This window comes from Notolabrus celidotus, chromosome 17 (assembly GCF_009762535.1).
Source record: "Notolabrus celidotus isolate fNotCel1 chromosome 17, fNotCel1.pri, whole genome shotgun sequence".
Taxonomy (NCBI): Eukaryota; Metazoa; Chordata; class Actinopteri; order Labriformes; family Labridae; genus Notolabrus; species Notolabrus celidotus.
The window spans coordinates 27,987,035-27,998,753 of record NC_048288.1 but is presented as its reverse complement, the minus strand read 5'-3'; positions in this window follow the sequence as shown (position 1 = coordinate 27,998,753).

Here is an 11,719-nt window from a genome sequence, read left to right as displayed (position 1 = left end):
GCTGAGTGTCCTCATTTGAATCTTGATGAAGAAGTATTTTCTGTACATTGTGTCCCACGTTTCAATCTACTGATCTGTTGTCAATAATCAGGGCTCATTTAACAAGCCTGATGTCCTTCCAATAAGAGTAGGAGTGTAATGCAGTGTCCATGTAAGAGGAGAGTGGATTTGTTGTGCGGTACTCAGCCAAGTAGAAGAGTTTTCTAAGTCATAAGAATTTGATCCAGGATATCAGAGCTTGTCAAAAATTCACCCAAAACTCCTGAGGTCGTTTTATAAATCTTCAGGTGGAAGATAATGCATGTTCAGGGTTAACAGTGTTTGCTGCCCCTGTGTTGTGCAGAAAGGAATAACCAAGTTTAGAGCTTGATAAGTAGTAGAGCAGCAGTACAGCTCAGTATTCTGCAGCAGCACTGGTAATGTGCTGGTTTCTTCCCCTACAGGGATGATTGATTTACATGGCAAGCAGTGTATTCAGAGCATGTCTCGCCAGATTTATGATGGAGGAAATACTCATGGAGGTCAGAATAAGAAAGTACACACAACAACAACAACACTGGATTCTGCAAACTGACATTAAGACAGTTGTTTGGAGATGTGCAAACCTCTCTGCAAACATTAAAGCAATAGAGAGAACTGTAATTATTTTTCTCTGTTAAGCGTCTGTGCAGTCTGTGCAGAGCTACCCGTGCAGTTGTTTGGCTGCTTGGAAGCTAGACTTAGCCTGCATCTCTCTGCATTTATATTTCAGACATCTGGCTCACTGCTTGGACAGAAATATGGAATTATTAAGCAGGAAGCTGTTGGTGCCCCCTTGAAGGGAATGCGCTTGATGAAAAATATGAAAATATTGGACAGTCCTGAAAGCAAGTCACTCTGCCACAGCAAGCGTCTGAGCTGTCCTGGCAAAACAGACACTTCATTTAAATCTCCCAATGTTTACACTGATAACATCATAACTGGTTAAATTTAATACTTTGCAGAGTTAATTTTCCAGTGGGGAACAACCAGAGAGACTGTGTATTTATTATGTGCTGCAGAATCCTCCAGAATGTATGCTGCACTCCAGCCTGATTAGTCTTCAGGGTTATATAAAACTTGCAGTAAAAATGAAAGGTGTCAGATGATGAGTAAGCCACAGCCACCTCTGAAAAGCTATTTGGATGCATGAGGTGTCTTTTCAACAGACTGTTTTATCCTGCATTGCTGTTGTTCATATAATGATGTACAAACCAGGAGACAAACATTAATAATGCTTGACGTAGTGTTCGGTGCATGAAAGTCTACCGTCATACCCGACCTTTAGAGTGATGCAAATAATGAAAGAGCCAAAGCTATTTTTTGGGCATGACAAGAAATACAGTACAAGTCTTTTAAAGGCAGAAGCTGTACAAATTGCCACTTTGTTGTCATCTGGTTTTAGCTTGCTAGCCATGCTTGCTAGCGATTGCAGTTTAATACCAAGCCAATGGAATTTCTTCCCATGGTTGCTTTGGTTGATTGATTTGGTAATCAAATGAATGCAGTTCAATGTCTGTTGTGATCTTGACTTTTATATTTATTATTCATATACATACTGCACTGCTGCACCACTGTGGTCTGAAACCATGACTTAGAGGTAGGAGACAGCTTCAAAGGGTTTATTCTGTGAAATATAGTTATGATCTTTTTTTAAAAGGACAACACTGTTACACATTGATAAATTTAAAGAAGTGCACATACAAAGAATCCAATCAGTGTCAATGTGGTATGCAGAATTCCAAGATGATTTCTGATTACTCACTGATATCCAGGGATCCCTGGTTAATGCGACGGCATTTGGACTTTTCAGGGGGCCCAGTTTGGTAGCTATTTCTGTTTCACAAAGGTCTTGTAAGCAGGAAACTAATGTCCCCTGTGAATGTAAAGCATGCCTGGTCACAACATGATAAACTGAAGGTGTCCCTTAGATCTAAGACACAGGTCAGAGGTGATTTGCACATGATCCAAATCAGTGTTGTGCTGGCTTTTGTGATGTGGTTGCCCGCTGACTTCAGTCTGGTTAGCTGCATCTGTATGCTTAGCTCATCAGAAACAGAATCAGAAATGTATTTATTTATCCCAGGGAGAAATTCAGTCATTACAGTATGTTCTTATACAAAGTATGTAAGAAAGTCAGAAAATTGATAGAAAGAAGAAATAAAATAAAATAAATAAATTAATAAAATTAAATACAGAATAGTTATAATTAGCTATGTACTAAAGCGCTGGTGTGGAAGCTCCAACTCAGAGTTCTTGGTGATATCTTAATTCTGTTGGACACAAATTTAAATTTACTTTTGATTTGTCAACTGAGCAGTCTGATAGTTCCTTAAAAGTAAAATGTGGCATTGGATCGTGCTGTAGTGCCATGACTCTCCATTAAGGAGGCAGCAGGAGCTTCAATATACAGTGTACCAAAAGGACAAAGGACACGTTAAAAGTGACAATATTATATTTTATCCAAATTATGCTCACTGTAGTCCAAAAAGGTTCATTTGGCCTGAAACCGTATTTTAGAGTAAGACAGTTCTTGCTACTAAACCAGTGTGTTTTCTTTTTACCTTGACATGTTGTGACAAACTTCCTGCAGTCTGCCTCAGAAGAGTCACATGATGTTGTGACTTGTCTGTCAGCTGATTTATAGAGGTTTAGTCATCCTACCTGAAGCAGCAGGATGATCATGCCCTCTGTTGTCTGACAGTCTTAGGAGGTATAAAGAAAACACACTGGTCTGATAAACGGAAGTGTCTTACTATGCTTATTGTAGTATTGGTTGCATTACTTATAACAATTCACAGTAGTACATCTCTCCCAATAAATATTGTTGGAGCCAATTCCTTAGTTTAAAGTTATATTTAATCATTGAAATATATTTTGGAAATATCCCTGCCTGCCTGCCTGCCTGCCTGCCTGCCTGCCTGCCTGCCTGCCTGCCTGCCTGCCTGCCTGCCTGCCTGCCTGCCTGCCTGCCTGCCTGCCGTACTAATGGTTGTGATCTCGCAGGTCCAAGGGCCTAAGAGCAAGGTGCTGCAGCCTAATGGTGTGACTGAAGCACAAAGTCTTTAGACCTTGCAGACCTTGAGGACCTTGCAGATAGTCTATATTTAAATGAAGCATTGATACAGTTTTTGTTTATGTTTAATTTCTTTGATCAGTTGGAAGTCAAATCACAAATAAAATCCCAATCTATATTTTTGAACCGCATCCTCTGGACATTCTATCTTTTTTCTCAAGCAACACAAGCGTCTAGGATAACAGTCAGCCAAGGAGTGATTCACACACAAAGGGGAAAAACGAAAGGATACCGTGGACACTATCCTTCTGTTCTTTTGGCTGAATATCATCAAAACTAGCAACATTTTAAAAAGGGGTTCTCTCTCCCAATGTTTGCAGATTCATAAGGCTGACCTTTACTTGTGTGATTACTGTGAAGGAAAAATAATTCAACAAGTGAAGAAAAATGAGTTAAAATTACACCATATTTGCCCCCAGAGAGAATTAACTGGACAATTGAGAAATCACAGGATCTTATTTAGTGACAACAGGATGTATCAGCGTACGAGAAAAGCAAATGACAGAATGGTAAATGAAGCACATTCAGTAGAAAGCCTCTAGTATATGTGTTAGTGGTTTAGTATTATTTTCCATAAAGAAAATGTCCAGCGCATGCTTTAACGACATTATAGCCACTTTGATTTATGACAACATGAAGTACATCTCCAAATATGCTGATCAAACCTCTTTAGAATATTAGGAGAGTGATTTATGTACGGTATAAGTTAGCCAACTTTGCACCATGCTAAATTAATTATCCTCTCGTGATTGTACAATATAGAGAAAATTGAAACTAGCACCAGAGAAGTGCGGGATGATTTATCAACTGAAGGTCCATTTTCTTAGTCCTGCTGGATATGCATTAGCTTTGGTGCTGCAGGATAAAAAACCCCTTCTTAATTTATTGTACGATCATGAGGTAAAACTGTATAGCTAAGCTTAATACTTGCACTGATGTGACAGTTAATTCATATGGTTTATATATTAAACGCTGGCTCCCATTATGCCTCAGATGTATAACAGGGGGGAAGCCTGTGGTCTGTGCTGTGATATGAACAGTGAATGTAAATTTGGGGACCATGTTGCACATGCAGTATTGAGTACACAGATGCTTTCATACGCATCAAACACAAAATCTCAGAGGAGCTTGTGATGCATTTATTCTGTTTCTTCTTCTCATCCCGTGTTTTAATACCCATTATATTTTATCTTTTTTTTAAAAAAGCATTCCAGTCTTTTGTTTCCTCTAAAACACTTCTTGACAAATCTGTTTAAAGTGCTGTGGGAATGAGTTTGACCTAATTTGACTCGACTGCTGCATATGTAGCTCTGCGGGCTGCATTTAGCTCAGCAAATTAGATTGAGACAGTTCATTGAAGGATAATAGTGCATAAGAATAAAGTAGGTTGTGAAATACAATTCTGTTTTGGCTGAAAGTGTCTCTCAAAGAAAAACACTGTGTGAAAATTTGGGCATTCAGCTCTGTTACAGAATCCAGGAGTGGAGTTTTTTTGAGTTCACTCAGCTGAGGAGTTGGTTTGTTCTGTGGACAGTGTGTTGTGCATGGATGACCTGAGGCGTGTAACACCTGTAAGCAGCTTTAAAAAAAAAAAGAGATGAAGTGAAAAATACTGAAGATGGATCAGGTCCAGCTATGATAGACTTGTCACACTTGAAGTAAGACTCTTCTACCTTGAGGCCAAGTTAAAGAAGGTGCTTTTCTATATATATATATGACGGCTGGATTTCTTTGCTGAGAGTTTGAGTTGTAATTTTGTCAATATGCATGGTTTAAACCTTGAGTCACACTAATGATGTCTTTGCTACCATGTATATTGTCTTATTAAAGAAAACCGCATGGAGGTAATGAGAGAGCTCCTTATGGCGCACTGATGATGACTCATCTTAAAGCCACAGTGAGCGTTTTTTAACTGATTTTGAAATAGTCTCAACTGATGTGTAAAATGAGCCAATCAGTGACAAGACTGTTCATTTCTTTAAACTAAATTTTGGTTCCTGTGCTCAGGTCAGATTTTCCGTGATAAAACCTGAGTTGATATTCGACACTCATCCCTGCTGGTAAAGTTTGGCTGTGAGAAGTAAGTTAGCTAACAGGAGATTTTTTTCCCCTTAAACAACTATTCTTTTGACATAACGTTTCCTACTCATGGTTGATACTGGAGCAGGATTAATAAAAATACATTAATTTATGTTGAAGTATTGTTTCAGATGGAGAATCTCTACAACCATGACTTTGCTAGCTAAAAGAGCTAACTTTCCATGAACAGTATTTCATGTTTATGCTTCACTGCTCTTTGAGGACTGAACTTTAAACTGTGTTCACATTTATAATAATAATAATAATAGTAATACATTTTATTCACAGGCGCCTTTCTTGACATTCTAGGTCACCTTACAACATACCCACAGTAAAAAACAACACTCAACAGTAAATAAATACATAAATACAACAGAATAACAATGCAATACTAGAAAAAAAGTGAAGTCATTCCAGTCCTATAAAGACAAATTCAAGTGAGTACGCTTGGTGGAAAAGGTGAGTTTTGAGGTGGGATTTGAAGGTGGTGGGAGAGGTGGAATTTTGTAAGTCAGGCAAGCAGTTGGGAGGGTGATTTGGGTGGAAGAGGAGGACCTGAGACTACGGTAGGGTGGGTGTTATTGTATGGAGGAGCTCAATGAGGTGCTGAGGAGCTTGGTTGTTGATGGCCTTCAAAGTGAGAAACAGAATCTTAAAAATGATGCAGTAGGCTATTTGATGGGAAGCCAGTGGAGCTGCTGCAGGACAGATGTGATGTGGCTGGTGGAGGGGGTTCTGGTGGGGATGTGGGCAGTGGAGTTTTGAACCAGTTTAAGTTTATGGATGGATTTGTCTGGTAAACTAAAAAGAAGGGAGTTGCAGGAGTCTAGGCGGGAGGTGACCAGGGTGAGAACCAAAATACAGTATTTATGTTACTTGGATATCTACAGGGACATCAGGGCTGTGAGGGGTAACATTGAACCAATCTGCACCCCCTTTGTAAGCTAATTTAAGGCAATATATCTGAGTTTACAGATTTTAGTCCTTGTTATGTTATATTTAAAAACTTGTCATAGCTACAAATCAATACATTACCTCATTACTCTGCATCCTGCAAAAACTTGAACAAAGAAATCTAGTATTAAAAAGAAGATCTGTATTCATTTATAATGCATGCTATGGCAAGAGCCTAATCTTTACCACAGTGGGTGATGGTGCTCATGGGAACTGCAGTCTTCATCCTGAAAAAACCCTACTAATGTCCAGCTAAGACTTCCTTTTCTATACAGCTTTCACAACTGCACCCGTTCATCTGTGTCTGCCTGCTTTTGCTCTCCACACAGATGGTTTTTCCTGCACACACCAAAGCCTACTGATACATGAATGATCAACACTGCTTGGTCTAAAAACAAACTACAAGCAGGAACTAGACCACTTTCCATACTGAAAATCCACTGATGCTTTATCATGTAAAACCTGCATACAGAGAATACTGGCTGTGAATCTGTTCTGTAGAAAATGTAAATGAAGACTGCTTCCTCTGTGTGCTGTTAATCCCCTCAGTGTGTCACTGCCCAACAGGCATTAAAAGTTACTATGCACACAAGTTAAAGTCAGCATTGTTACTGATGGTCTTGTTTGCTTTCTGGGTCATTTTGAGGAATCAGTATTAATCTCAGTCAGTTCCAAAGCTAGCTCAAAACTCCTCACGGGAGCTTTAAAGAAACAAGAACGTTCTGAAAAGAGAAGCAGGGACCAAAACTGTTGTAAAGGATTGTTCACAAAAACAACACCTGACCTGATTCTTGTTTTAAGTCTCAATAACAGGATGCTGGGTCTGCCCTACATAGTGTTCAGATGTGTGGAGGACATGGTCTGATTACTGCCCGCATGTCACCACACATGAAACAGAGCTTATCGGTGGATGCCTGAGCACCTGTGGTGGACAAAGTACACAACTTCATCACTAGAGTCAGAGTATGTCTTCTCCTGGTCAAACATTACTCCAATACAAGTGATGGAGTTTGTGCTACGTAAACAGAACAACATTAAAAATGATAAAAAAATCTTCTAAAATATGGAGATGGCAGCTCAAGTGGACAATCATCCTTCTCTGAGTGAGGTTTGCTATGAGTTTGCTCTGAGTTCAACCATGGAGATGCATGGGGTTCATCAATGGCAACATCTCTTAGACAAACCACACACAGAACTACACATGAGCATGGTTTATTGTCTTTGGGGTCAGATTTAAGAAGAGTGAAGAAATATTAATCTGCTGAGTTCAGAGAAGGAGGCATGAGAGGAGAACATTGATAGAAAAGAAGTGAAGTCAAATATGGGGCGCCATTTGTAAAGTTGTGCACACTGGAAATAAAAGCAACAATTCTCCACATTTAACATTTATATTGAACAATTTAGATATAACAATCAACATTTATATTTAACATTTAGATTTAACATTTAGATTTAACATTTAGATTTAACATTTAAAATTTAGATCTATATTTAACATTTAGATTTAACATTTAAAATTTAGATCTATATTTAACATTTAGATTTAACATTTAGATTCAACATTTAGATCTATATTTAACATTCACATTTAACATTATATTTAACATTAACATTTAACATTATATTTAACATTTAGATTTAACAATCAACATTTAGATTCAACATTTAAATTAAGATTTAACATTTAGATTTAACACTTAGATTTAACATTTAGATATAGCATTTAACATTTAGATTTAACAATCAACATTTAGATTTAACATTTAACATATATATTTAACATTTAGATTCAACATTTAGATCTGTATTTAACATTTACATTTAACATTATATTTAACATTTACATTCAACATTTCAATTTAGATTTAACATTTCGATTTAACACTTAGATATAACATTTAGATTCATCATTTAACATTAGATCTATATTTAACATTTAGATTTAACATTTAGATCTATATTTAACATTATATTTAACATTTAACATTATATTTAACATTTAGATTCAACATTTAAATTTAGATTTAACATTTATATTTAACATTCAGATTTCACAATCAACATTTAGATTCAACATTGAAATCTATATTTAACATGTAGATTTAACATTTAATGTTTTGATTTATATTTTACATTTACATTTATATTTAGCATTTGGCTTTAACAGTGATTGTAACTTTAACATACATTTCACAACAAAATTAAATGTGAAGAAAAGCACAAATACTGCTCCAATGTGATTAAAAAACTTTTAAAAATTCCCACTACGTTTTTATGAAGTTTTGGAGCTAAATGTGGAGAATTGTTGTTGTTATTTTCAGACTGTGCACAACTTTTACAAACGGCGCCCTATAGTCAAAAGTAAGAAATTCAAGTAACACTCAGGTAAATTTACTTTGTTTCTGTCCACCAATGCTGAGCACCAAGACCCCACAATGCTTGAGGTTTGTGATTTCTTACATTTGGATTTGCAGATTTGCATTTTTCTGATTTCACCATCTCAGTTACAAATAATTGCAAGAGAGATGCAGAACCACATTTTTAAAAAACACTCTCATTAAAAAGAAAGCATCTTATTGTACCTGAAAATTAGGATAAAATTCAGATAGTGATGAGATTAAATAAAGTGGCTGACCTTGCAGAGCTGCAATCACAGTTGATGTGCTGTCACTGTAAAAATGATAGTTTGGGTCTAATTTGCAGGCGTAGATGTTTTATTCCAAATTAAAAAACATTTTCCTGGAAAGACTTCTCCGGTGTATTAAAAAAATATAACAAAGGCTGGCATTAAAGAAATGAAGACTAAGTAGTATTTCAAAGCTTGTATAACGTGTGCAAATATGATACATTGTGTCTTTTGCTTTGAGAACTGTCCACAATCTCTCATATCATATTTGCTAAACAAGCTATGAAATACTACTTTGTCATTATGTCACATATAGTTGTGAATTTTGGTATGACCTCCACAATGATTTAGGATTCCGATAACCCTGAGCCTAACCTCAAGCTACCAACTTCAGCTCACCTATTTCCTCCAAGGCTTTTAAAACTGACTTTTTCATGTGAAACAAGAGTATTAGGGTAGATTGAAAAGAGGAAAAAAAAAAAAACTTTTGAAAGTGTTAAATAAGAGCCTGCTCATGAGCGGAGATAATTGAGCTTTGATCTGAGTGGATTTAAGAACATATCTAATGTAGGACACCGAGGTGTTCCTGTCAGGTGGGCACATTGAGCGTAACTGTGAACACTTATCCATCCAATTATACATCCAATTCAATTCCATCTTTGTCACTGCTAATAAGTCATAAGCAGCTGGCGCACAAAGTCCCATCTAATTTTCTTTTCTGAAAAGTCGCCTGCTGTGCAGAAAAATTACTTTCAAAGGTGGATGTGGATTCTGCAATGTGGCTCTAAAAATGTCAGCCTGCTTGAAACCAAAGCTTATTCCTCTCTTGACACTTTAATGCTCGGCTCAAACAAGACCTTCATAAACCGGCTCTGTGAAATAAAACGAGGAGCAACTGAAATCACAATGTAAACACCAAAGAGTTATACGAAGGATGCAAGTGTCTTCTCTTTTATCCCTCAGGGAGAGAGGGAGAGAGAGGAAGAGAGAGAGAGAGAGACGCCGTGCTGTTCCCATATACTGTAAATGTAATCTCAGAATATGAGAAAAACTGTTGCAAAGTCAAAAAGCAGGAACTTTTTGTTCTTGTGAGGGTGGAGTGTGGAGTTTAAAGTCAATATCAGTTGAACTCTCACACCCAGAAATGCTATTAAACAGATCCCCTCTGCACCAAGAGGCCCTTTTGGCAGCATATTCATCCCACACGGGGCTGGCTCTGTTACACAGGATAAAACCAATTGTATTCCTCACCATGAAGGTACAGTACGTTAGAAATGTGGATGAATTGTAGTTGTAATTAAATGCACTGGGAGAGTCAGGATTTTTAAAGCAGGACTAGGTCATTTATTTCCAAAACATTTCAGTTGACAAAAAGCTCCAAACCAGAAATAACAAACTAAAAATGTTGCATCAACTTTGTGTTTCTTGGCAGGTCACTATATATTCTAAGATTTCAGGGATGATCGAAATTTGACTTCCCAGGTCCACCACAGCTAATGTTCTGGGTCTCTACAACCATTTTTTCTTCTGCCCAAGCCATATCCTAATCTGTCTGTCCGCTAGTGATGTGTCATGATCAAATCAGAAGAGCCTGCTCTCATTTTTTTCCTTTTGCTGCTTAGCTCTCACAGTGCTCAGCCCCAGCTCTGCTCACAGCAGAACTTTGTTTTGATTGGTCAGCATGGCGTCCATGCAGCCAATCACATGTGAGGATACAGGATACAGGTGATGGAGGGGAGGCTGTGTATCATGGCTTCATCTGTTCCGTCTGAGAGGGTTAGGGTTAGGGTTCTTCTCAAAGACCGGGCAAATACTCACTGAAAGGAGAAATCGGATCAGCCCATCCAAGCTGAGGCACCTGATTTTTCTCAATGCCAACCTGAGGGCATTAATAATGTTTGCTCCAGTTCGGTTCTGGTTCTGTTTGCTTGAGTTTGGTTCTGGTTCTGTTTGCTTGAGTTTGGTTCTGGTTGTTTTTGCTTGAGTTTGGTTCTGGTTCGGTTCTGGTTCTGTTTGCTTGAGTTTGGTTCTGGTTCTGTTTGCTTGAGTTTGGTTCTGGTTCGGTTCTGTTTCTGTTTGCTTGAGTTCAGTTCTGGTTCGGTTCTGGTTCGGTTCTGGTTCGGTTTGCTTGAGTTTGGTTCTGGTTCTGTTCTGGTTTGGTTCTGGTTCGGTTCTGGTTCTGTTTGCTTGAGTTTGGTTCTGGTTCTGTTTGCGTGAGTTTGGTTCTGGTTTGGTTCTGGTCCTGTTTGCTTGAGTTTGGTTCTGGTTCTGTTCTGGTTCTGTTTGCTTAATTTTGGTTCTGGTTTGGTTCTGGTCCGGGTTCGGTTCTGGTTCTGTTCTGGTTCAGTTCTGGTTCGGTTTGCTTGAGTTTGGTTCTGTTTCTGTTTCTGTTTGCTTGAGTTTGGTTCTGGTTTGATTCAAGTTTGGTTCTGGTTCTGGATTCTGGTTCTGTTTGCTTGAGTTTGGTTCTTGTTCTGTTTGCTTGAGTTTGGTTCTGGTACTGTTTGCTTGAGTTCGGTTCTGGTTCTAACCCTAACCCAAACCCTAATCACAACCCTAACCCTAACTCTAATCCAAACCCTAACCCTAATCATAACCCTAACCCTAATCCAAACCCTAATCACAACCGTAACCCTAATCCTAACCCAAACCCTAATCCTAACCCTAATCATAACCCTAACCCTAATCCAAACACCAACCCTAACCCAAATACTAACCCCAATCCTAACCCAAACCCTAGTCATAACCCTAACCCTAATCGTAACCCTAACCCTAATCATAAGCCTAACCCTAAACCCTAATCATGACCCTAACCCTAATCACAACCCTAATCCTAATCCTAATCGAAACCCTAATCATAACCCTAACCCTAATCACAACCCTAACCCTAATCACAACCCTAACCCTAATCACAACCCTAACCCAAATCACAACCCTAACCCTAATCATAACCCTAACCCTAATCA